Below are 26,633 nucleotides of genomic sequence, written 5' to 3' on the forward strand. Positions count from 1 at the left end.
CCAAAGTGCTGGGATTACAGGCATGAGCCACCGCGCCCAGCCTATTTTAAAGGAATATTTTGGGTTATGGATACAAGGGAGGTGATCCTGGTCATGCACTGATACTGCACATACATATTGATGTCCAAACTGGTATTCCCAAGAAAAAAGAAAATGATCAAGCATGTGCTAGGTCAGTGTTTTCATGACCAATTAATGGATCATAAAATCAATTTAGTGAGTCATGATCACCATTTTAAAAAGAAATGAAATAAATAAGAGGAAAAGAAAACATTAAAAAGAACTACCCATAGTACTGTTTCATGTAACTTTTGTTTCAGATATATGTGCATGTATGTACCAGATCACAGTGTTAAATGTAGTGTGGGTTGGAGCTAAAAAAAAAAAAAAAAAACTTTGAAAGTCACTGTGCCAGATCTATTGCCAATTTTATGTAAAAATAAAATTTTAGTTGGTTATCTGCAAAGGGGCAGAGGACTAGAACATAAAATCATTAAGATACTCTTAGGTTTGGTAAAATAATGGCACAAACCTATATACACACACTTTTTATTATTCAAAATGTTATTATATCCTCAGTTGCTATAACAATAATAAGCATGTTTTGTTGAAAGCTTAGAAGTTTAGTAACAGTACCTTCCACCTGAATGAGACATCAGTGGGTTTATCAAGTACTTCACACATCAGAACCTTGTAACATTCTGATATTGTTTCCATGCTCATTCTCAGAATAAATCATTTGTGGTTCAGAGTGGCAGAGACAGGACTTGAAACCAGAGTTTCTGCCTCCAACTCCAGTCTCCTCCTTCCAGCACAGGACCTGCTGCTTCTGGTTGTCATTTAGCCAAGGCCAGATTGAGGGTCTACAAACATTTTGCCTTTCGGCATATTCGGGAGCCTTAAGGCCACCCCACTTTGCATCAAGGAATTAGAAACAAACAAACAAACAAACAATGTTAGGGAGATCTGTACCCTAGCCACTCACCAAAAAACAATGTTAAAACAAAACCTTCCCACCCAGGTTCAGGTCCTTAGAATAAAGGAGAAAGACTGAATAATACTCTGAAGACTTAGCACAATAAAGGTTCTTTGCTCACTCTAATAAAAATGATTGCAAAAAGAGAACTACAAACAGAATTCTACTTTCCCATAGACTTCTGTAGCCCCCCAGAAAGTGAGAGCTGGTAGATACCTTGCGGATCATTTAGTCCAGCTTCTCATTTGTAGAACAGGTAAGGAAAACCCACAGAGGTTAAGTGGGTGAGCCTAAAGTCACATGAGTAGCAGAGCCTCTAAAGACAAAATCTTGTTAACATGTATATTTTTAGATAAATCACAGTTTATTCAAGAAATATTAAATAGATGTGATTTAGTGTCAAAAAGGAGTTGGTTGTAGGGATTCTGCCTTGGGTTACATGACGAATGATGAACGTCTGACCTGGCCCAGACTATGGGGTTGATATAGCCTTTGAACCTCAACTAGACCTGACTCCTGCCCACCGGCACTGCTCTGAGGACAACTGTTCTGGGATCAGCACTCCTAATCCCTGCCTGAGATGCCCTCCAGAGACAGAATGCAACTCCTTACTATAAAGCTAATAATGCCTTTCTTTTCCCCTTCCTTAGTTGGCTTTTTTTTTGAAGCCAAATTCTTTCATTAGCTCATAACGTTGACAAGTGTGATATCCACTGATCAAACACGTTGAAAATAATATGCAGTTTAAAGATATTGTTTTATAATATGTATCTGACTCTGGGGACTGTTGTTTAATAAGACTGCAAAATCCAAAATTGGCCCCTAAAAGCTTGAAAGCACATCCAACTCATGTTTGATGCTCTGAAACTAAGAAACAACTTTTGAAAAGGAAGAAGAAGATAAAAAAATGAACTTAGGCTAGCAGAGTAGATGCCAAATTTCAGTCCCTTGAGCTGGGAAAACCTTCCAATCAGTCTGTAAATGACTTAAAGAAGACTCATGCACTCCTAAATATTTATTGTTGCTAAGTTTCATCGCTGTTAATATTCAGGTAATGGATTACCTTTTGTCCTTTGAAGTCAAAACCCACCACTTAAGTGGTGACAAGTATTCACCTCCCTGAAATGGAACACACACACACACACACACACACACACCCCTCTTAGAGTTTTACCTTCTAAAATGTATTCAAGTGGAGTTTTTTTTTTTTAAAGTAATTAAAAAAGGAAGAAGGAAAAGATCATTAGCTTTCATATTTCACCCTACGTCGAATATTCAACTCAGTCAAACGCATAGTTTTTTGAGGCCCTTTGTTCTTATCTCAGGATTTGTGAAGGGGTCAAGGCAATCACGTGGTGCAAATAAGGAAAGAGGAGGCAGAATGGAGGCATCTACCACAACTGCTCACACGGGTAGGCAGCATTACAGGAATGGATTTAGTTAGAGGGGGCAGGGGTCACTGAGTGCAGCTAGAAGGGCACAATAGTAGGAGGTGGCAAGTACCCTATTTCTCCGTTCCCTTGAGTTCCAGAGAAAGATCTACTAAGAAGGTCCATCTATAAGTTTAGGGTCTCTCTAGATCCTGGGGCAGTCATGCCTGGATCATGACAGAGACCTGGAACCTGACCATCAGATAGAAACAAATGAAGTTCATCAAGCGACAAAGTGGAAAGAGGTATACATATAATGGTTAGAATTGGACTTGGAACCCAGAACTTCTAGGATTAAATATTGGCTGTACCACTTACTAGCTTTGTGACCTTGGTGACCTTACCTCACCTCTCTGTGACTCAATGCAGCACCTGCTTCACATGGTTGTTTTGAAGATTATATTAGCTAGTACATGTCAAGTTCTTAGTATGACTTCTGATACACGGTGAGCTATGCTATATTTTACTATATATAGGTACACTTTACTGTACTCTAGCTTTATGATGTCATATTTAAAGCAGCAGCCAGTACTAAACTTTAGCCAATGCTGGAATACTGCCATATATTTTGGTTTTTTCAGTAAAATCCAGAAATTGAGAATTTATGTGAAATGTCAAGACTTTTAAATGTAAAATGTCAAGACTAAATTAAATGAACTAACTCAGGTTTGGTTTATTTTTAAAGAACTATGTGTGGTGTGAACAAAACATGTCTGCAGGATGAATGCACCCTGAAGGCTGAAGTTTATGATGGTGGCAATCAAACCATTGACTAAAACTTAAGGGTCACGAGCCCCTCTCTTGCTTCATTCTTTGCTCCAGCGCTTCTTACCATCTGACACACACTGTACTTGTCATCTGTCTTTCCTCCCTCCAATCACCACACGAGAATGAAACTTCTTGGGGGTAAAGATTTTTGTTTTGCATACTGCAATATTCCCATATCCCAGAACAGGGCATGGCATACAGTAAATACTCAAAAGGTGCTGAATGAATAGTCATACCCAATCCTCACTCTCTCCTTCTAGGGCTGCCCCAGTCTACACAAATCCTTTCCTTTTAGCAGACTGAGTCACACAAGAATAAAGAGAGTAAAGTCTGCATGTTGGGGACTAGAGTGAATCGAAGCTTTTCTGGAAGAAGCTCAGTGAACCTGGCTTTGAGAATCTCTAAAACACAAGCCAAGTAAAATGTCCAAGAAGCAGTAGTGCTGAAGAATGCAAGAACTTTACAAAATACTTAACAAAACTATCACAAATGTCTTCCAATAAAACACTTTGCAACAGCAAAACAAGCTCTCTCAAAAAATCTTTGACAACGTGATCTCTGTATATTAAGATAATTTTGCTTCCATCTGGAGATCCATCCAAAATTGTACCTTTGTGTAATCCCTGAAGAAAGGCAATGGAGTCAATTTCTAATAATGGCTCTAAAGTACCCACACTGCCTACAAATTATTTTAAAATATCAAGGTGGCCAAGACATTGAACTTCCCTATATGACCAGATAAAATGTGTGTATGTTGTCATACACACAAAAGATAAAATGTGTGTATGTTGTCACTTAAGGCAAATTAATTGGCTCCATGGCAACTAAGTTGGTAGACAATAACAAATTATAAAACTCACTTTTAATACATTGGAAAACTTTATTGAACAACTCTTATCTCCATCCATCCAATCAATCATTTATTCATCCATTATATGCTCTCAAAACTGCTATCCTTGATGTTTTAAACTAATACTACTTGTTATTTATCAAGTTACTGACAGACCAAGATATATATGCAAGAGGTAAAGTGCTAAAGGTGAAGACATGCAATTCGTGCCTTCATGAAGCTCCCAGTCTCTTATGGGTACCAATCATTAAATAAATCCTCAAAAAATCATGATGATCCTGACCACTTATCTCTCACATGACCTGGTCTTGGTCCCCAGAAATGGTAATCTGACCTTCAACTATGTGTGCCAATGTTTCCTGCTCTGATTTTCAATTTGACCATAGTGGGTTTCTTCTTATCACGTGTCTATGTTCATTTTCAAAGCTTTAATTATTGCAGGAGAGTTGGAATACCTCTTCCAAGTATTTACGATTTCTCAACTCAATTTCTTTTTTTCAGGATTCAGTATTTGAAAAACCTCCAAATTTCCCAAGAAATACTGGGAAGAAATTCCCATATGGAAACATTATCCATGGACCATGGTATGAATAACCAGGATCTAGGGTTTAGAAATAGCTTTTCTTTTTCACTTTTCCCAGTAAGGGTCTCACTTACGTTGCCCAGGCTGACCTTGAACTCCTGGACTCAAATGATCTTCCCACCTCAGTCTCCCAAGTAGCTGGGACTACAGTTGTGCACCACCACAGCTGGCTATATGGGAGAACTTTTCTAACATAAACAACATAGATTAGTTAGTCCAGAGAAAGCAAGGTAACAAAAGTCATTGTGAAGATTACAAAAAGTCTACAAAGAAAAACCAGAAGGTAAAAATAAAATAAAATAAAATAAAAGAACCCCCCACTAAAACACATACACACACACACACTCACACACAAAGAAACTTTTGGAGATGTGCTTCCTCTCTTTCTCTTTGGGATTTTCCTATTCCCCTGCCCAATCTTTCCTTGAACTCTGATGTTCCACAAGGCTTGATCCTTTTCCGCTTTCACTCTGCATTCTGTTAAGGGCTGCAAACTCAAATGTCAATAGGAGCTAAGTAATATAAGCAGATGAAGTGAGTTGGTTGGTATTCTGGCAAAAAACAAAATGAAATAAATTTAAAAGTGCCCTATGTATTGGTACTGCCTTTTTCTTAACCCAGCATATTGTTGCTTTCTTGGAATTTAGGCATAATATCACTAGGTCTACTAATAGGTTATTATATAAAATCCATGAATTTTTTTAAAAGCAAAATAAATAAAACAAATTTTAGAGATTGATATAGCCTAAGGAATACCAATTTCTAGCTTCTAATTTATACTGCATCAAGTTTAAAATCTTTATCTTTAGATTTAACACTCTTAGGAGTTCTAGAGACATGTATTAAACTTCCAACAGGATATATCCAAGGATGCTCCAAACTCCCAGTTCCAATTCTTGAGCTCAAAACTGTGTCCTATAATCCTGTTCATTTCTCTGGACTTTTTTTACCCTGTTGAATGGCACCATCTGTTACCCTAGAGTCTGCCTTCTTCCCTTCTTCTTAACCATCCCCATCCAGTCAACTCCCAAGCTTCAGAGAGTCTCCTCAATTCCTTGTCCTTGTCCCTTTAGCTCATTCAGTCTAGACAATCAGTGCCTCATTTCAATGATTTCAATAACCTGATAGTTTTCTCCAATTCAACGTTATGAACTCCATCACAGTTAAATATATAACAAGGAAAGCCGGTATTGTTTCTACTCTGCTCAAATGTCTTTGTTGGCTCCTAGTATCCTATAGGATAACACTTACCTCTTTAGTGCAGCAAGCAGAGCCCTCAGATTCTGGCCTGTGACTGCTCATCCAGCCTCATCTCCACTCATTCCAAACATATATCATAGCTTTGCAGAACTCCTTGTTTTTCCCTGAACATGCCATAGTTTTGTGCCTCTAGTTTTTTATATTTTATCTTCTCTTTGCCTGAAATACTCTCACACTAGCCCCCTTGTCCATACAGTCAACTCCTAAACATCCTTTAAGCCTCAGTTCAAGTCATTCCTTTCTTCCCTGTGAAGATTTAGGCTCTCTTTTGAAAATAACTGTACCCAAGCAAACACAGACTAATCATTAAGGATAGGAAAAGGATAGCATCATTCATCTTTATCACAGAGCATTTACTACACCATCTGGCACACTGTGTTGGCTTCATAAATATCTGTTAAATAACGGAAGAGTGAGCTATGGGTTTTCAGAAGAATGAATGCATAGTTGGGGAAAAGAAAGAAAGAAATTAGGGATTTGGATTTGAATGATCTCTGGTATAGACTACTGCTAAAGTCTTCTACCTAGTCTACCAATTAATCAAATCATGCCTCACCCCTATCCAACTCTCCAATGGCTTCCTAGTGAACTCAGAATGAATGAATGCAAACTCATCACTAAGACAAGGTCATCCCCACTTCAACAGCTTTGCCTCCTATACCTCTCCCCTTCTTCCCTGGGCTTATTTCCACTCTTAGAATGTGCCACGTGTTACTTCTGCTGGGAATGCTCGTCCCCCTATTGGCCTTCACTTCTTGTCAATCAGGTGTTAGCCAAAATTTCATCTCTCAGAGATGCCTTCCCAGATCACCTCATCTAGCTACCACACCACCCTCCTCCTACTCACCACTCTTTTTTCATTACCTTATCTTCTGTGCTTCACAGCTCTTAACTATATCTGAAATTATTTTAACTTATTTGCAGTCTCCACCACCAGAATGTAAATTTTATTCACCACTCTGTGCTCGTCTTTATTTTTCCTGGAATAATATCTACCTTCTCTGGTCAGTTCTTAGGAAGTTCTAGGAAAGAATCCCATCAAACTTTTGATGTACAGAATTTGGTTCCACTAAAAGAAAAGTCTGAGTATAATGAATATATGTACTATACAAATATAGATTATGTAGGTACAAGAATAACCTAATTCAAGCCTCTTAATTTTTTTTTCGAGACCAAGTTTTGCTCTTTCACCGAGGCTGGAGTGCAACGGCGCAATCTCGGCTCACTGCAACCTCCGCCTCCCGGGTTCAAGTGATTCTCCTGCCTCAGCCTCCTCAGTAGCTGGGATTATAGGCACCCGGCACCACACCCGGCTAATTTTTGTATTTTTAGTAGAGACAGGGTTTTGCCATGTTGGCCAGGCTGGTCTCCAACTCCTGACCTCAGGTGATCCACCTGCCTCAGCCTACCAAAGTGCTAAAATTACAGGTGTGAGCCACCATGCCCGGCCCAAGCATCTTAACCTTAATCAAACAAAAGGATAAACTGCTATCAGATCTTTATATTCTCATAATCACGGCTTTTTCTACAACCAAAATTTGTAGTCTCCTCTTGTAGGCAGGAGCTATTTTGCTAGGCTATAATTTTTACATCATTCTCAACTGAACATGTCTACATGGAGAAATTGCATGACTTGTCTTCAAAGAAAATTATTGAAAATTAAGCTTTCAAAAATACTGACTCCAAAATAACTGTTAATGTCCAAGCATGTAAACAGAAAGAAATTAACAATTACCATTTCACAGCTCTCAAAATGTTTATAAACATAAAGCCTATTTCTTTCTAAAAGTATGAATATCAAGTCTTCTTTTTTCATTTTAGCAATGGTCTGAACTAACTTTAGGTAAATCATTATGGAAAAATAATTTTAGAGAATCATGTCATCATATAATAATTTTTTTTTAGTGAACTGTTCTTTTTATTGCCTTGAAGTTATAGTTCCCAAAACAGTGCCCTTGTTAAGTATGAATATTTTGAATTTAAATATTTGTAGTCTATGGCTCAGGAAAAGCAGGGAAAATAAAAATAAATATTTGTGTAACCTGAAAAAATAGGACGAAAATATCTTCTGAAATCATGACTTAATTTTTTTATAGCTGGGAAGTTCAAGAAAACAAAATATTTATTTTGTCCAGGAACTCTACTCTCTTTTTATAATTAATATTTTGTAAGTGATAAGATTTCCATCAATGTAAGAGAATTTGACTGAACACTCACTGTGGTTCTCTTCTGGGCAAAGCTACTTTTAGAACTTAAAAGTTCCCTCCATTGTTGCATTTTCTTTGAATTGCTTTATTAATTAGATAGCCTGGAAAATAAGTCTCCAATTTGTAAAACTATATATAATTGAAACCTAAATATAAATTACTGTGGCATCATTCTGTTGACTTTATTAGCCAGTAATGGCTGATGAAGATAATAATATGTAACAAAAACTCTTCCTCCTCTACTAACATTTATTGAGTACTAATGACCTAGGTGCTGACATGTTTCACCTTCACTATAAAGTAAACTGTATGAAATAGGTACTATTAATGCTGCCGATACAGAAGGGTTGGGCTCCTGGCTAAACCCCACCCTCAAGCCTGGACCTGTGGCCCTAAATGAGAAAAGGTATTCCTGTTTTCGTGCCCAAATGTTGCCATTTGGCCTGCCACACCCCCCATCCTGTGCCCAAATAAACCCTAAACCCCAGGCTCCATGAGCAGAAGAGTGGCAGAGTGGCAGAGCAGCAGAGCGTCAGAGCAGAGAAGGGAAGAGAGGAAGCGTCTGAACATCGAGAGGAGTTCGACTGGGACAGTCAAAGAGGAGATTGGCCGTGGGATTGCGGAACTCCAGGGGAAGATTATGTTCCCACCTCATCCCCTCTCCAGCTCTCCATCCTGCTGAGAGCCACCTCTATCATTCAATAAAATCTCCGCATTCACCATGTGACCCGATTCTTCCTGGATGCCAGACAAGAATTTGGGATGCACTAGGTGCAGGAACCCAAAAAAGGTGTCACACTGACTCTTCACGAGCTGTTTAACACTTAAGACATCCCCAGATGTTAGGGCTAAAAGAGCATTGTAACACCCCTAGACACTGCCATGGGGCTGGAGCCCAAAAGCACTCACCCCAGCTCCTGCACCTGTTCATCTGTGTGCTCCCCTTCCCATAAGGCGTTTGAGCACACGGTGGCTGAGTAAACAAGACTCCCCTGTCACAAGACCCACAAAAAGGTCCAGGGAATTCTCCTGTCTCACTGCCATTGGACAGATGAGGAAACTGAGGCATAAAGAGGTTAAGCAGTTGCCCTAGTTCTCAGGTCTGGGTCCAAACCCAGGCAGTGTGACTCTAGAACCCTTGCTCATAAATATTACCTTTAATAAGTGAATATATGGGAAGCTTTTAAAATAGAGCCTGACATGGGTGAGTTCTTAATGTTAGCAGCTATTACACTGTTTCATCTATTCTACCATAAGAGCACCAAAAAACTTGCATTTTACTAAGGGCTTTCTCATTTGTCTCAAATTTGAAACCTAAATATAAATTACTGTGGTATCATCCTGTCGACTTTATTAACAACAGACTTTATTTATTATAACTACCATCTAAAAATTACATTTCAATGTAATAACTAGGTATTATTTTTTGTTTTGAAATAGGTAGAGATTAGTAGTAGCCTCAATTTCCATAGAAGACCTGAAGTTAGAAGGAAGCTGAGTAACTTTTTCATGGTTCTACTCTTAATAACAGAATCTCTCCTTTATATGAGAAATTCATTCTTTGTGGCTCAGGACTACCTGACCAGAACCAGTTCCTGTATCCTCCCCTTCGAGAGAGACGGGAAAAGCTCAGAAAGGTCATGTGAGGCCAAAAAAGTAACCATCCAACCCCAGTCTAGAGTAATTGATTCAGAGATGTTTGGCCAATTAGAGTCATTTTGAGATATTTTTGTCAGGCAGGTCTATGGGAAAAAACTCTCTATTTACGAGGCTACTCTGCTGTTATGACATAAGACTGGAACAAGAAGCCATCTTGTCCAGCATACAGAAAAACTAACACTTAGAGAAATGCAGAAACACAGTTCTGATGACAGGGTTGGATTAAGTCCCTTAATCCAGCTATGCATGACCCAATGATAACCCTAGATAGCTCACATAATAAATTACAGCTCCCTCCACTTAAAAGTTCGGTTGGGTTAGTTGAAATTAGGTTTCTGTCACTTGCAACTTTCTATCATCAAAGACTCTTGGTGGTCTTTGTGTTTTTAAAAACATTATATACCAAATGCCTCAATTAATTAAAAATCAACTTGACTTATCAAGAGGAAACATGGATTAATAAAGTTCTTTGGAATTGTGTTAATGGAATTCTTATGTCTAAGATGAGTAAGGGTATAATCTATGTTGCTTAAAAATTGTTTCTGAATATTAAAAAATATCTCAGAGTAGGTCATTTTTGCTTTAAAGGCCCATCAAAAGCTAAGAAACCTTGACTAGAAACTGCTATTTTAGAGGCTAAGTGACAAAATAAAACAAATAAAAATACTTGACAGCTCTTGAGGAGTTGAAACTATTTCTATACTTTCAAAAAATCCCTTAAACTCACCATTCCCTAACAACAAAACTTCTTCGAGGAAGAGAATCAGTGTGCTTTAGGAATCTGAATAAAACATTCAAGTGCCATGAAAATTAGCATCTAAGCTCCGAATTCTCCGTGTGCCTCATGAAAATCAGGCAGAGAAGCTAATGGGAAATTTAACACAGGCCAAATGTCATTATTGTTGTAAGAAATATACTATAATTAAAACGTTTCTGAGTCCTGGCCAATGACCTACTGTAATAATGCTTTGTTGACCTTATTATAGAAATAATTTTTCATTACTAATTCAGTAAAAGAGTCCCTTTTTCAGTCTTTGAGCATAAATAATAAAGGAAAAATTAGCACCTGATTTTTCATTGAAGCATAAGAAGCAATGCAAAGTCATTGACTAGTTAAGGAGGAAACCAAATTCCAAAGCCACAGTGAACAGGAAGGCAAGAAAATAAAAACAGAGACATTTTATAGAAGAAAGAATAAAAGCAGTAGATCTAGCTGATTCTGGCAAAAGATACAGGAGAAATGGCGAAAGCATTCGATTTCATTCATTCTGCATTACCCACATTCTGAGAAGCACAGGGGCTGTGGTCTGTACATTAGAAGTCAGATTGATTACATTCAATCTGGATGGAAAGAACATTTCTTTCAAATTATTATTGTGTCTTAAATTTATTTAGAAAATCACTCTCTGGAATGACATTTGAGTATTATAAGATAATGTACAGCCTCCCTGGAGGTCCCTGTACTGGGATTTCACCTGTGAGCTCTGCCTGCCGTTTCTCTTCTCTTCTGGCTAGTTATCCACAGGAACCTGCATTTCAGAAGAACTCAAAGTGCGCTGTGCTCTGGGAAGACGAACATATTCTCTCTATTTAGCAATACAGAAGTAGGAAATGCTAACAGTAATGGCCAAATAGAAATGATTAGGGCAAGCTTTATATATAAAATGTCATGTACATTGTTTATTTTGAGAGGCACAAAACAAAGTCATATCATTTGAAATTTGTCAGGGGCAGGGAGAACTGTGGCAAAAATTCCATAAAGATTCTTTTAAAATTCAACCATGTTACTATGTTACCCCAAGGAAAATGACACATTAAGCCTTTAACAATCATTTTCCTAACAACACAGATCGACTAGATTCCCTCAAGGAAAACTGGTTCCTATGAAAATGGGAGCCCAGAATAGATCAAATGTGATAAGAGACTGAGGAGGAGAGAGGTGGGCAGAGTCCAGAGCAGGGGCCAACACATGAAATGACCTTGGGGTGAGGAAGATAACAAGAATGCACCGACCTAGTGGCCGAACAAATCAGAATGTGGTGGGCTAAGGCCAAAGCTGGGAGCTTATGTCCCATCCAAAGGCATTCAAAGCTTAATTTTTAGAAAAGCAAAACTGCTTGGCTAGGCAAGCACAATAGCTGCAGTGGCCCCAATTTTATGACCTGTGCTCTACCGAACACTAATGTCCCTGAAGATGTTCTCAGGTGTCAAATCAAATCAAGACCAAACAAACCTACAAACAAACCAAAAGTGAGGTCTAATGAGAGAAACATTTGGGAAACATGAGGTACACTGGAGTATCTTCTCTCTGCCTCTCTAGATTCACTCTCTAGCTTTCTTGGCCCTGCTCTGTGCCCTAGCAGGTTGACCCAAAAGGACTACGTTAAAGGGCTCCCTTGTCCTCTGGTTCCGGTTGGTTTCAGCCAACTGGAGATACATGTAGGAGATTTTTTCGGTATTCATTCTGCTGCTCCTTCTTGAAATAAGTTGGCTGTATCTTTCTAACAATGGGCATACTCAGTTGGCTCTCTTCAAGTTCTAGTAGCCACTTCTTCCACTTGCCCTTTCAGACCCAGGGATGGTAACACTGTTACTAAATCCAGAGCATTGTACTATCCCTCGGTACTTTCCTTAAACTTTGCCCGTATCTTTGTAAGAAGTCCTCCTACTAAAGTTTCCTCAGGTTATAAGTTTAAGTGTGCTGTATATTTCTTGCCATGTCTGACATTGGGTAAAAGAAAATAACTTTTTTTTTTTTTGCAAGACTTCTCAGAGTCCTTTAAACACTACTGTGTAGTGTGAATATGCAAGAGTGCAGTATAAAATAATACTGTCCATTAGACCCCAATCCAGAAAGGAGAGACATGTCAGAGTGGGCAGTGGTTGAGAGGTCCCAGGAATCAAAGATAACCAAAGCTTAAAAGACAGTGGCAATGAGTGCAGGGAGTAGAGAAGACCAACTTCTGTAATGCATGATTTCTCAAGTTTAAAGTTAGGGGAGGTAAGTTCTGGAAAAGGTATTGGGTAATGGTAATCTTAAAGTTGAAAAAAAAATCTGCATGCTGTGGATTCTTGTAAACCCCTTTCAAGGTTCTTTTCTTTTTTCCGTTTTCTTTCCTTTCATTCTTTCTTCCTTTTCTTTTTCTTTCTTTCTTTTTTATAAGCATTTCATTCAGGATCTTTCAACCAATAAAGCTAGGGGAAGTGTTTGGTACTTCCTTTCTGCTTTTTACTGTACTTTCTGGACTATATATTAGGATATCATATTGCCCAATAAAAATGTTCATATAAAAACTTTGCTTCAACTGGTGAAATGAACCTGAAAACAGAACTAGAAACACTGAGGATAATAAAATACATTTAAATCTCTCCTCCACAAACCTTTAAAGAAATATCAGTAACAAAACATTAAATTTAGCCCATTTTTCAGCACTTCAAAATGGTGTCCCCTATTCTTCAAAAGCAATTTGGGAATTCCCAGTCCATCTAGACTGCCTAAGAAATGACCAAGCACTGGCCAGGCGCAGCAGCTTATGCCTGTAATCCCAGCAGTTTGGGAGGCCGAAGTGGGTGGACCACCTGAGGTCAGGAGTTCGAGTTCAGCCTGGTCAACATAATGAAACCCTGTCTGTACTAAAAATACAAAAATGAGCCGGGTGTGGTGGCACACACCTGTAATTCCAGCTACTTGGGAGGCTGAGGCAGGAGAATTGCTTGAACCTGGGAGGCAGAGGACGCAGTGAGCTGAGATCTCACCACTGTACTCCAGCCTGGGCAACAGCCTATGTGACTGTACAAAACAGTTTCCAGTCAGAGCAAACTGCCTTCTCTGTGTCTAAAAAGTACTTCAAATGTGGTATGTCTGAATCCAATCCCTCCAAATCTGTTTCTACCATGGTCTTCTCTATCCTTCAAGTTGCTCAGGCCAAAACTTTGGCTCTCATCTTTGACGCCTATTTATTTTTTCACACCCTACAACTAACTCATCAGCATATTCAGTCTGTTCTACCTTCAAAATATATCCTGAATTCGACCACTGTTCACTAATTCCACTGCTACTACCTTGGCTCGATGCTTTTATACTCATTATTTTATTTATGTCTCATAACCTCTTGAAGGTCTTTTTAATCTCCATTTAACAGTTGAGGAAACTGAGGCTTCAGAAAGACATAATCTCTTGCCAAAATGGCATGCTTAGGAAATGGAAGGACTAGGATTTGAAACTATGCCTGGCCAATTCCAAGCTTTTGCTATTTCTAATACAGTACATCAGGATAAAATTTACGGTTTTTCAACATTGGCTCTTAAAATTAATATATAATGATTTGTTTCTAAGAAATCATTTCCCCTCATCTGATTTAGGAGAATCAAAAGATTTACCTGGTTTGTTCTTCACAAACTTTATGAGGAGGTGTGTGCGTGCACATATTTCTACAGCATTTAGTGAGGAAAATAAGAAATTTGATGATAATGCCACTCACTGCAAACTTAGGGACATCATAGCATACAAAAGAAATCCAATTAAGAGTTGTTTGAGGTGACTAGTAGAGAAAGGATTATTTATCCCATCACATTCTAAATAGCCAGGAGCCAGGCAGAGAAGCAGCTGGGTGCTAGGAAGCATTAGGGAGTTGTGTCTAGGGTACCGCCAGAGAAGAAGGTGGCAGCTGGGAGTGGGGAGGGTTTCAGCATCCAACATTTAAAATGATTCAAACAGGAAAATGCCAGCTGGAAGGAGGGGGTGCTAGGCATCCAGTAACCTTCTGGTAAAACCAATTTTCTGTCTGGTATAACAGAAAGAACATGACACATGTTAGTAACCCAGGTTTTGAGGTGGGGGAAGTGCTTTTTCCCCAACAATTATCTTGTTCATGCAGTGAGTGCCACCCCCAAAGGGAATGCACCAAGGAGGATGACCTGTTATTAAGTCAGCACATTTTGGCCTATGTCAACACTAGGACAGTTCTTCTGGGTACCAGGATAATATGCCAAAGAGACCTTTAAACATTTTATATGTTCCCTAATTTAAACTGGGAATATGATGGTCCCTTAAGATGATTCTCTTTTTAAAGGGTGTATCATTAAAAAGGTTATATGAGTTGATTCCACTAAAACACACACACACACACACACACACACACACACACTCTCTCTTGCGCACGCACACATGAAATGAGACATCCACTTCAAGTATATATGACAGGCATCTAAAGACTGCGGGTTTAAACCCTCACTTTATCAGCTCTAAAGGCCTAATTTTGCAATCAGCTAAACCTACAGTACATTTTCATCAAGTGTTGCAAATCAGCAAAATATTAAATGAATCTTGAAAAAAATGATTATGAATCCACAGTTCTGTTTGACTGTATAATTCTATTTAAGATTAAAATTACTATCATAAAAAGGCCACTTTCTGAATGTAATTCCACAAAAACATCATCACAAAAGCTTTTACTGCTATTTATGTCAGAATGTATTTTAAACAGTTCTAATCATTTACCTTTGTGGACACTTAATTAAAATTACAAAACCAATTTTAATCTGTAGTCCAATTAATATGCAAATATATGCAAATGTGGTAAATCAAGGTGGTGATTAAGTTAAGGACACTCTATTTCATGTCTGCTTTAAGTGTGAAAACAAACAATCTTTTTTGTAATTGTACTGATGGATTGTGATGTTTATAGGGTTAGTATGGGGTACAAATGTTTATGCATCAACATTATGCCAAAACAAAGATTTTATACTCTGGAGTGATTTAGCATCCAGCATACATTCAGATGCAACAAAGTCATTTTGCAGTCATCTTGTGAATTAGAATAAGGTCAAAGCAAAGTTAAATTTCTATGTCATCCATTTGTATGGCTATTTAAAATTCAACAATCACTTTCTGATGTGTTAGGTAAGAGCCAAGAAGTCTCAAGAATGGCATATTATCGCGCTTTATCATTTAGTGTTCCTAATACAGTGGTTTATCTTTGATACTATTACTGCAACCGTTCTCTCATTAGGGTACAAAGATATTCAGCCTTTTTAACCCCTCTTTTTCACAAGTTTTAAATGTGGAAAGTACAGCTAAAATCCAAGTGACCACCACAGTTTAAGTATAGAAATGCTCAACATATCCTGACATCCAATTATTTCCTCTTTCTTTTCTCCTGTTATTGTGTAGATAGTACTGATGACTGAAGAAAAACTGGCTGCGGGAACACTGTTTTAAAAAGGGCATATGCTTACCTTCAACAGGATTTGGTTTCCTAAATTTGTGGTCAGCCTTATGAGAATCTTTTACTAAAACAAGAAAAACAAACAAAAACAAACAAACAAAAAAAACACCTACAACTTCCTTCTAACCAATGACTTCTCCATTCTTAAACGCATATCTATTATCTGAAATAAATACATTTCTGAAATGTATATCTTGTAGAGATGAAGAAGAAATGGGGTCATTTTTTGAAAAAGAAATAGTGTGACCTAAAAATCCCAGTTACATTATGTCATATCTTGGGGAAAAAAAATAATCTCGAAGCTTTGTTCTTGATGAAATATCCATGAGTGATCACATAACACATTTATGTCAGAAAAACATTAAGAATAACAGGTTTGATCATACTGTTTTTGTGTAAATGTGACTGATTTCCTTTTTTCAAGCCTGAAGAAGCCAGAGTTGCTCATATAAATTTTGAAATGATTAGAAGAATTGGGTACATTTTAGAACTTTATGCTCCAAATATTTCATGCTTTTGAAATATTCTTTTCAACATTAAACATTTAGATATTGACAAATAAGAACTTCAGCATTACAGCATTAATCATTAGCATTTTGTAGACATTTCTCATTGGACACCTATTTTTTGCAGCTGCATTATTTAAAATAATCTTTTCCATTCTTAACTGAAGATATATTCATATATATTTCCCCATTTCACTTAGAAGAATGAGGAAAATGGATTTGAAATTGCTGTCATCTAATCATTTTTAACACTCGATATACATTTAAAAATATCACTCTGTGAAGGCAGATAATTTAATAAAAAGCAATACACTTTATAGTTATGTTTACTAAAGTAGGTAATGCGTCCTTAACATGCTTCTGGAAACTTATTTCTCCCTCTCAATCTAATCTAATTTTACCATCCATATTTTGAAATTCTCAAAAATATCTAACTTTCTAAGAACAAAGATCCTAATAAATGTTGAATGTAATTGCTACACATATTTTTCCTTTAACTGTTCCACTGTTACCATCACTTTGCATTGTACATATTCTTACAAATAAGTCATTCTTCTAAAATATTTTTAAATGAAACTGTATACAACAAACCATTAAGTTCATCTCTCTCTCTGAGTAGGTGTTTAGGGACTGTAATTTTCTAAATGTATCTAGTACCAACATATTCAATTATGAAACAGTCTTCTTGTGATGATGCACCTAAGACAGCAGTTTACATTTATATTAACAAACTCTATCTTCATTATAGTACAAGGACAAAGCAGGATTCCCTTCCCCAATTTAGATCCAACAGTGAAATACATAACACAATGCAACATAAAATGAAATAAAAGGAAGAACATAAAATGCACTGCATTAAATATTAGGAAAAAAATAGCAAGCACAAAACTGCAGAACCAGCAGCACAGTGAGCTATGTTAAGACAATGGACCATCTCAGGGAGAGCAAATGGAGTAAAAATGGTTTGGAAGTTAGATAATCAATGTATTAAAGTCAATCTTTTTCTACTAAATGTATAACATGACTTTTGTAAAAGATTATTTATTTCTTAAAATTATAAGTTTCCAGTATTATGTAATTTTACCCATATATCAATCTGGAAATTATGCCAAGCAATATATTGGAAACCCTGAGCCAAACAGGAACTCCTCTGGTCCAGCTCTTGTAGGAATATGTCACAAAACTGTATTAGTGAGTAAACCGTACCGTGACATGACACTAGAAAACAAAGCATTAATGAATAGGAACACAGATCAAAATATCATCTAATTAAGAGGTAGTCATGATGGGATGTCCTGCTGGCTTTAAATGAGAAAAGAGGGTTGTTATTTACAGGACTTTGTGAAAGTGCTTAGCTTAAAGCTATATAGTTTGATCTAATAGCAGGTATGGGACAGAGGATTAAAAATTTACAATAAAACAAATAAAACATTGTTAAAAGGACATAAAATGCTTTAAAAAGTCTTATTAAAATAAATATACTGCCACTGATTTTTTTTTTTTTTTTTTTTTTACTCCATTGGAATAAATAACACGGGAACATTTTGCCCTTTGAAGGAGTATCAGTCTTAGGCACAAAATAGAGCTTTTCGGGGGGATAAGGGTTGGGGATGATTATCTCAACAATACGCTAATTTTTAAAAGAAAACTTGTTTTTTTTTACTGTGTATATTATGTGATGAATTATTTAAAATTAATCTCGTTTATGCAAAAACACATAGAATTTTATATTTCACAACCACTACCCTTTTTTAGATTGGGCACATGGTTAAAGTTTACAGAAACGGATACTTGCTTTTCTTTTCATGTAGTTTACTGATAATCGTGCCTAAATAAACTGATTTGACCTTGGGAATGTCTCACGTTCCATGAAGCAGCCCTTTTGAATAATCTCCAAAACCTATACATCTGAGATGATTTTGGACCTCCTCCCAGAAAAAGCCTTCATCTTAATGGCCATCTAGCGGAGATGAAAGGCCCAGCATCTTCTCTAAATTTCTGGGGGGCTCAATGTTGCCTATGCCAAATTCCATACTCTGTCCTGCTGCCTTAGATGGTGGCAAGTTAATAAAATGAATCGTACAAGATAATATGGCAGTATTCTCTGGGCATACTTTCTTCTAATCAAACAAATCTTTTTCAGACATACTCTTAAATCTTAGAAGTGCACAAAAAAGGGAGGGGTGAGGAGAACGGCAAGAATCTAGGCCTCTTGTAGACAAGAATAAAGCCAACTCAAAAATTAAGGCCAGAAAAAGCTTTGCATCTGTTTGCCATTCTAAACCTAGCCCCAGAGTAAATCATCTCAGAGATTCTACTAAATCTACAATTTTCTACAACCTTTTTAGTATGTTTATTTCTTTGCTCACACGAAATGCCATGCATCCAAAAACTCTGGATCAGAGAGCAAGCAACTTCAATCCAAGTTCAAGCTGTGAATGATCAAGAATGAGACTTAGTATTTACTTTGCTTACGCTCAGTCAGTTTTATGTGGAGGAAAAATAAGAATCCGATGCCCAGAAAAAAGCAGAACAGAGGTATGTTTCACATTTTCCCTATAACCTATATCTCTAATTTTTTGGTTTCACTGTAGCAAATCCCTGTGTCAGAGTGTATGTGTTTGTGTAAAGACAATCTTACTTTCTTACCAGCATAATTCAAAAGATAGGATACATATTTTCAGATACACAGGCTACCTTGAAGAGTCACAGACTTGTAAAAGTAGATTCAAGCACTTAGCCTATCTTCTCATTTACTAAGACACAGAGAGTTTTAGTAACTTGACTTGTCCAAGGTCCTTCAACCAGTTGATGTCAACTGCAAGGCAGAACACCAGTTCCAAGTCAGGCAGGGCAGCAAGAAGCAAGTCTGTGTAGAAGCTAAGTAGGAATTGCACCATTCCTTGAGAAAGGGGTCCGTCCTTAAAACCTTGTCGGAAATCCACAACACAGAATCAGACAACAGAGAGCCAGGCCAAACGCCTACACAAGGTTCCTTTAACTTGAGAGTGCTCAGCACGTACATGACAGGCTTAGGGCCTTTGTCTGGCTTAATAACAGGCTTTTCATTCTAGAAAATACTTTTGTAGAGTTTAAAAGAGTTAAAGACAAGACTTAAATTTAGTGAGCATAGACTACACTTACACTGTATTATTCCTGCAAAGATCTTGACTCCTAAGGAGCTTAAAATTTAGTTGGGACATCCTGAAACAGATACGGGGGAATTTTATGTTACAAGGTTTGCTCTGTGGTCATATTTCTCTACCTTTGCTTAGACTCAAATGAGTAGCCATTAAAACTGATTTCCCTGGGTGAGGTCCTGTGAGAGGTATAACCTTTATTAACGTCAAACAACACTGTGTGCATAAATTATCTGATCTTTTTAAGCTAATTGGAAATTGCAACTTGATAACAACATAGCCAATCAAAATGGACAGCTATATATTGTCACCTAACATACTTCTCACTTACTATAAAAATGTGAACTAAGACCTTTAAGAATTAAAAAAAATATTTAATATATTTATATATATGTATATACAATATATATATTTATTTATTTATTTCTGTAAACTGAATCTCCTGGCAATTATAACGAAAATGCTGATTAACATAGATTTGGCAAGCAACCTGGTTTACTTTCCTGTGAAAGAAAGGTGATGCAATGGAATTATATTCCAGTCCAAGTCATATCATGACAGGAAGTTTTGGATCAACTTCAAGGGAATCATTCTAAATATTCATTATGTCCTTTTGAACAAACAATTCTGCGCAATTATGGATCCACAATGGTTTTCAAAAGGTTTGTTTACAGAGCCCAAGAAGTTCTGCATAGTCCTTTCTAGGTTCACAGAAAGACATGAGTGGGCAGGAGAAAGCAACCTGGTAGGGTCTCCCCTCCTGCTCCAACGAAATCAGCTCTACTTCTGATAACGTAATGTTTGAAAAAATGTTTGCTTAGCTAAATAATGGTCCAAAAGCTACCATCTCATTTGGAGGGAGAAATTAAAGTTAACATACAAAAAAGACTGCCAAACAATTATTTCCTTCGAATCATATCCCCCAACTCCCAACCTTGATGGGCAGAACTTAGGACAAAAATTCCACAACTCAGTTCTGTTGAGTTAAACGTGTATTTATTAAACACGCGGACTCCACAAGGCATTGTGCCCTATGCAGGGAGAGGGTATATCATCCCATTCTACAAATGGGGAGACTGAAGCTCCCTAACTGATTAAGTACTTTGTCCAGTCACATGGGTAGCTAATAGAAGAGCTGGGAAGTAACCAGGTCCCTGCCACCTAGTCCAGGACTCACTCTCGAGTATACCAAATACCAATAAAGATAACATTCTCCTATTTGATTTACTGAACAACCAACCACACCATCATGAATTATGAGCCAAAAGGGAATATGAATCTCTTATTTCAATGTAAATATAAACAATTAAAAAATTGAATGAATTAAAATACTGACATAATTGATTTTAAGAATTTAGAAGCAGGGTTGAGAAGGAGGGGTCACCTATTTTTAATTTTGGCTACAGATAATTTAAATAAGTAATTACAAAACTAATGTTATATAATAACATACTGAAATATGTAATTTACATGAAGATTTTTTGAGAAGCAAAAGTTAAAAATCATTTTAACCTGTGACTGATTTTATTAAATCTACTTTCCTCCCTCTTCTGTTTTAGCTATGCAAACTAAAGAACACAGAGCGTTTTCCAAGCTCATTTTAAAAATCATTTTTCTAAAACTGAAAAATATTTGAGCTTTACTGCTTGGGATGATTAAAGATAAACAATAACTTTTAGGATTCATATATTTTCTAATCTTGCATAACTGTGATAAAGTCAAGCTTCTAATCTGAAATGTAAAATGACAGAATTTTGAAACTTAGAGGAACTTGAGATATAATCCAGGTCAATGATTTCATTTTACAGATTCAGACACTAAGGTCGTAAAAGGCTAAATGAGGGACCTGACCACACGCAGCTAGTTAGTAACACTGCTGCAACTGCAACCACCAGGCTGGAGATCTTTTCACTATAGCAAACACTTTAAATTATATCCAGAGTATTAGTAATGTTCTCCAAAAATGTGTCAGAGGCTACAGATGAGCACAGAACCAGACAACATAAATGATGATCATTACCTCAACAAAAAAGACATTTAACTCTCTGTGACACAACTAAATTATCCAATCACTTCTGCCTTAGTTTCCTCCTTGAAATACAGATATTTTTGACATATGCTATGTTGCAAAGAGTAAAAAGCTCAACTTTTGCCAACATTTGAGGTTGGAAAGTGCAATTAACTTTTGAGGAGGTAAGCAATATGGAAAACATGCTGAATTTACTATATTGATTATAATTGATAGTTACAATCTAGAGTTTACTCACTGATTCTACCTTACTCATCTAAGCAGAAAAAATTCTACATGAAACTTGTGAAAGGTCATAAAGTTTACGGGAAATTAAGTCACCAAAGATGTTGGATGTATGGGAAGTCAGAACACGTGTACATATTAGGAGAAATCAACAATAAGAAAGGGTAAATTTTCAAGAGAATGCTACATAGCTAATCTGGGTCGTAACACGCATTCACATGTTAAAAGCGTCACTTTTTCTGATTACATTACAAGATATACTTCTATCTCAAACTCATTCTACTTTAATTAAGCATGGGAATAACCCAAATTTAATGTTTAATTTATTTTCAAGGTCTCAAATATTGGCTCCTTGCATGTGTTTTGATCTTATAAGGCACTTTCAGAAGTTTTATTTAATGGATTCCTTTTTTAATATAGATGTCTGTGGAAAAGAAAGAGAAACACAAAGGGGACTCGAGGTCACTGTAGCCCTTACAAAGAAGTAGTGATAGGACTCTATAAACTGTATTTAATGGCCCCCAATTGCATAGAACCGTGACTAAGACAGAAAAGTGCTGTTTTCACCTTTTATTCAATTCATTCACACATTTAATTCTACTGCCAAAACTGTTGATGTGTTTTATGTTTTTGCAATCAGCTAACAGCAGCATTTTAGATTTCCAACCTCAGACAGTACTGTTTTCAGCAAGAGCTCGTCTTTTCAACAAACATAGCCAAATGTCCACAGGCAGCACTGATTTGAGGCAGAACTAGAAATGAAGTGCTAATGGACAGTTGTGACGGTCCTGTATATATTGTGTGCACTTCTTGAACATAAATGATAGGTCAAATAACACACTGTTCAACAGAATGTCTTATGTACGCCGGGTGCAGTGGCTCACGCCTGTAATCCCACCACTTTGGGAGGACAAGGCAGGTGGATCACAACAGGAGATCGAGACCATCCTGGCCAACATGGTGAAACCCCGTCTCTACTAAAAACACAAAAATTAGCTGGGTGTGGTGGCGTGTGCCTGTAGTCCCAGCTACTTGGGAGGCTGAGGCAGGAGAATCGCTTGAACCTGGTAGGCGGAGGTTGCAGTGAGCTGAGATCGCACCACTGCACTCCATCCTAGGCGACAGAGTGAGACTCCATCTCAAAAGAAAAAAGAAAAAAAAAAGGATGTCTTATGTATACCACATCAGGGCACTACACAAATCATTGCAATGGAAAACAAACTCCTAGGTTGTGCCTTCTTGAGATAGGGAAGTGGTGTTCACCTGAGGTGCACAGTCCCAAACTGAAGGCATTTTTAAACGGGTCACTTAGAAATCAACTTCCACGAGGAAAAAGAGTAAGGAAATGCCACATACCTGGTCATACTGAGGACATATGGAATCATAAATTGATGCCACAGGACAGATAGAAAATTATTAATATCATTCCAGGCTACCAACATGATTTCTGCAGACTCAAGAGTGTTAAGGATCCCTCTGGATAAAGGCAAACAGTCTGCTCACTTAATAGGTGAAAACAATATGGGACAATGCAAATTTTTCACATGATTTTGGGGAAAAAAGTACATCTCTTTTGATACCAATTCTTAGAGAAAGAGAAAAACAGGAATTATAAAATTAAAAACCAGTCATAATCCTTAACTGTATACAAGTTAGCAGCACTGTCACAACCATTGTTTGATACTGTGCTATCAAGGTAGGAAGTTTTTTCTTTCTCAAATAGAAAAACCACAGGCCGGGCACAGTGGCTCAGGCCAGTAATCCCAGCACTTTGAGATGCTGAGGCAGGAGGATCGCTAGGGCCAAGGAGTTCAAGACCAGCCTGGGCAGCAAGGTGAGACTCGGTCTATTAAAAAAATAATAATAAAATACAAAAATAAAATTAAAAGAAAACCAGGTAATATAAACAACGGATTCAAAGATTAAGAATCTTAAAATTCAAAGAGCCAAAAAAAAAAAAAAAAAAAGAATCCTACATATTTACAAATTTGCACTTTCACAACTTGAGACCTTTATGTTACCTAACTAAATGTATTTCACGCTACTTCAAACCAGTGTCATGTAGGGCAAGATGGAAATAAGTGGGTGGCTTGTATGATACAAAATGACTCCCAAGGCAGGTTTCAACTGAAAAAATATAGGTCAGTAAAAGTCTCTGTTCCAGTACCTACTCTTCACATTACAAAGCAAAGTTTACAATAAAATTTCAATTAAACTCCAAAAGTTAGATAGACCCAAACCAAACTTACAAATAAGCCATAAAAATTTCACCTGTGGTAAAATTGAAAAGACATGAAAATACTCACCATCCATCCTTTACAACAGGCTAATAGCCACTCAGCATCAATTATCTATACCTCCAGGTACTGATTTATAAATTTGTTTTTACCTAAACATTTCTCCCATGTGCACATTCATGCTCTATTACGTTGGTATTATATTATCCTATGTGCTATCCTCATTCTGTTTATACATCAGTAATTGCTTTTTCAGAAATTGTATTAACTAAAAAATTAATATATATGTATGGTTGTGTCTATCTACACAAATAAATATGTATGTGCCTGTGTGTTGTGTGTGTAAGCATAGCTCAGACACAAAGGCAAAAGAATGATTGTTATCTTACTAGCTCTGTCCCAGCTGTTGTATTTTAAACTGTTTATAAGAAGACATAAAGTCTGAAACATTATTTTATTTTTTACAACCATAGTAAGCAATTTTAACAATGATTTTCTTTGCAAATTTTTATCTGAATGGGAAAAAAGTTTTCTTTGATCATCTGCAATATGCTTATTGTTTTACGTATCTGAAGTGCAAGGATTTATGCAACAGTAGAAAAAATGAGGATCTAAAAATTTTAAAAGTCAAAGATAGCATATAAAAATGCCACTTGACAAAATTATTTAGATGTTTATTTTAAGGTATTTTCCAGCACAATTTGGCACTTTAAATTTTAAAGCTCAGGCTCAATTAGGCCCTGAAAGGAAAGCATGCTATAGCACTCTAAACAGCCTACTGCATTCATTTATTGTTCAGTTCACAGTCTCTGAATACAACACAATCCACCAACAGAGTCAGCTTTCATAATTCAGCAGTACAAAGTCTGCAAACACATGTAACCTAGATCCATATTTCCCAGTGACAGCATATGATAGCAGAATGTGAAGTATTAATGCTGGTGTCACTACAGTCCTACACTCTACTGCACTTTAAGAGAAAGCAGCTGCTGAGATGAAATGTGTGCCAACTGTCTGAAGACAGAAACATAAGAAACATTCCTTCTGTTACAAAGGGAGAGACACACACAAACAGACTTGCTTTTAGATGCAACAAGCACAAAGTTTCTTACTTTTGCCTTTTAAATTTCTCAAAAACACTCAGCGATTCTGCATAAGCAGAAAGATATGCATTTAAGAAAATCTCAACTTCCTTCTCATGAAAGTAAACCCAAAAAGACATTATGATTTTGTATCTACAAGTCAAAGGGTAGAAAAACCACCTCTTACAATTCATAGTGAATAGCCAATGAGTCCACACACCTATGGAAATGTAATTGCTATCTATGGAATAGATAGTATTGACCAGCTGAGCATTTTCATACTAACAACATATGGTCCTTAGGCCTTCCGATGAATGCTTCCTTTGGCATCTTCATAAAAATATTATCTTGAAATAATCTATTAAATCTTTGTTCTAACACATTTACATAGAAACCAGGCTATCTCTTTGCAAACCAAGAACCTATCAATTTCAGCAACCCCCCTTCCCAAGGGGTGAAGTCTATACATCTCAAAGTGGTATTTTTCTTTTTTCTTGATATAAAGATTGGCAATTTGTTGAAGAACCACAGTATCCTGATTTGCATAGGATATATTCTCGATGTAACAGTGCCAAGTGAACCGAAGTGCTGTACTGCTATCTTTTCAACACAGCTCTACCATAACAACAAGAGTGTGACATAATCTGAACTGTTTGGTTATAATTCACTTAAAAACTAGCAAACCTCATTGACCCCCTTATCAAACAATTTATTGTGCATTTGCAGACTGGACAATGAAACAGAGGAGGCAAAGTATTAACGGTGACATTATTTGGCAAGCGCCTAGTGCAGTTCATTCAAAAGGCAATTTTAAAATTGAATGAAGAGGTTTGACTAGGCAATAAAAACAGCCACAATGCCAGTGAACAGTACTTAGGAGGAAAGCCTCTAATTATCCTATTTATAAATCAACAGCAATTTTACTGATGACTTCTTTGCAAAGTTGATTAAAATAACTTCAAAATATTTTTAAACTAGATCATATGCATTTTATTAAACTATAATTTAAAAAATATTATTGATTGTTTGAAAATGATAAAAACTTGAGAGCAAGAATGAGACAGCATTTCTGTAGAGAAACATTCCTACAATGCTCTGCAACATAATTATAGCACTGCCCTTGGGGAAGGGGATTTTATTTTATAATGAGAATGTTTACACTGTTATGGGGTTCACTCTATCTGGGAGGAAAGGTTAAACTTCTTTCCATTAAAGACAGCCTTATAATGAAAAGCTCTGAAAGGAGAATGCAGTCTAATATAGTAGATGTAATGGCCTATTAAATGATTCACACAAAAAAATGAATCAAGTTCATTGTATCTTACTGCTGTTTTATGACAAAATTGTTGAAAAATAAAACTATTGTCAAGATAATTGCATATTACATAGGCTGTATTACTGTAAGCAGTACTCTTATTGGATGACCTAGAGTCTAATTTTTAGGTACATTAACA

The 26,633-nt window shown here is 36.8% G+C and overlaps 1 protein-coding gene across 2 annotated transcripts in view; it reads right to left on the reverse strand.

Moving 5' to 3' along the window:
• GTDC1 (glycosyltransferase like domain containing 1) overlaps window positions 1-26,633 on the reverse strand; it is a 383,166-nt gene that overhangs the window by 115,547 nt on the left and 240,986 nt on the right. The gene's annotated exons all lie outside the window — the stretch shown is intronic.

The sequence above is a fragment of the Theropithecus gelada genome, chromosome 12, assembly GCF_003255815.1.
Source record: "Theropithecus gelada isolate Dixy chromosome 12, Tgel_1.0, whole genome shotgun sequence".
NCBI classification, from domain to species: Eukaryota; Metazoa; Chordata; class Mammalia; order Primates; family Cercopithecidae; genus Theropithecus; species Theropithecus gelada.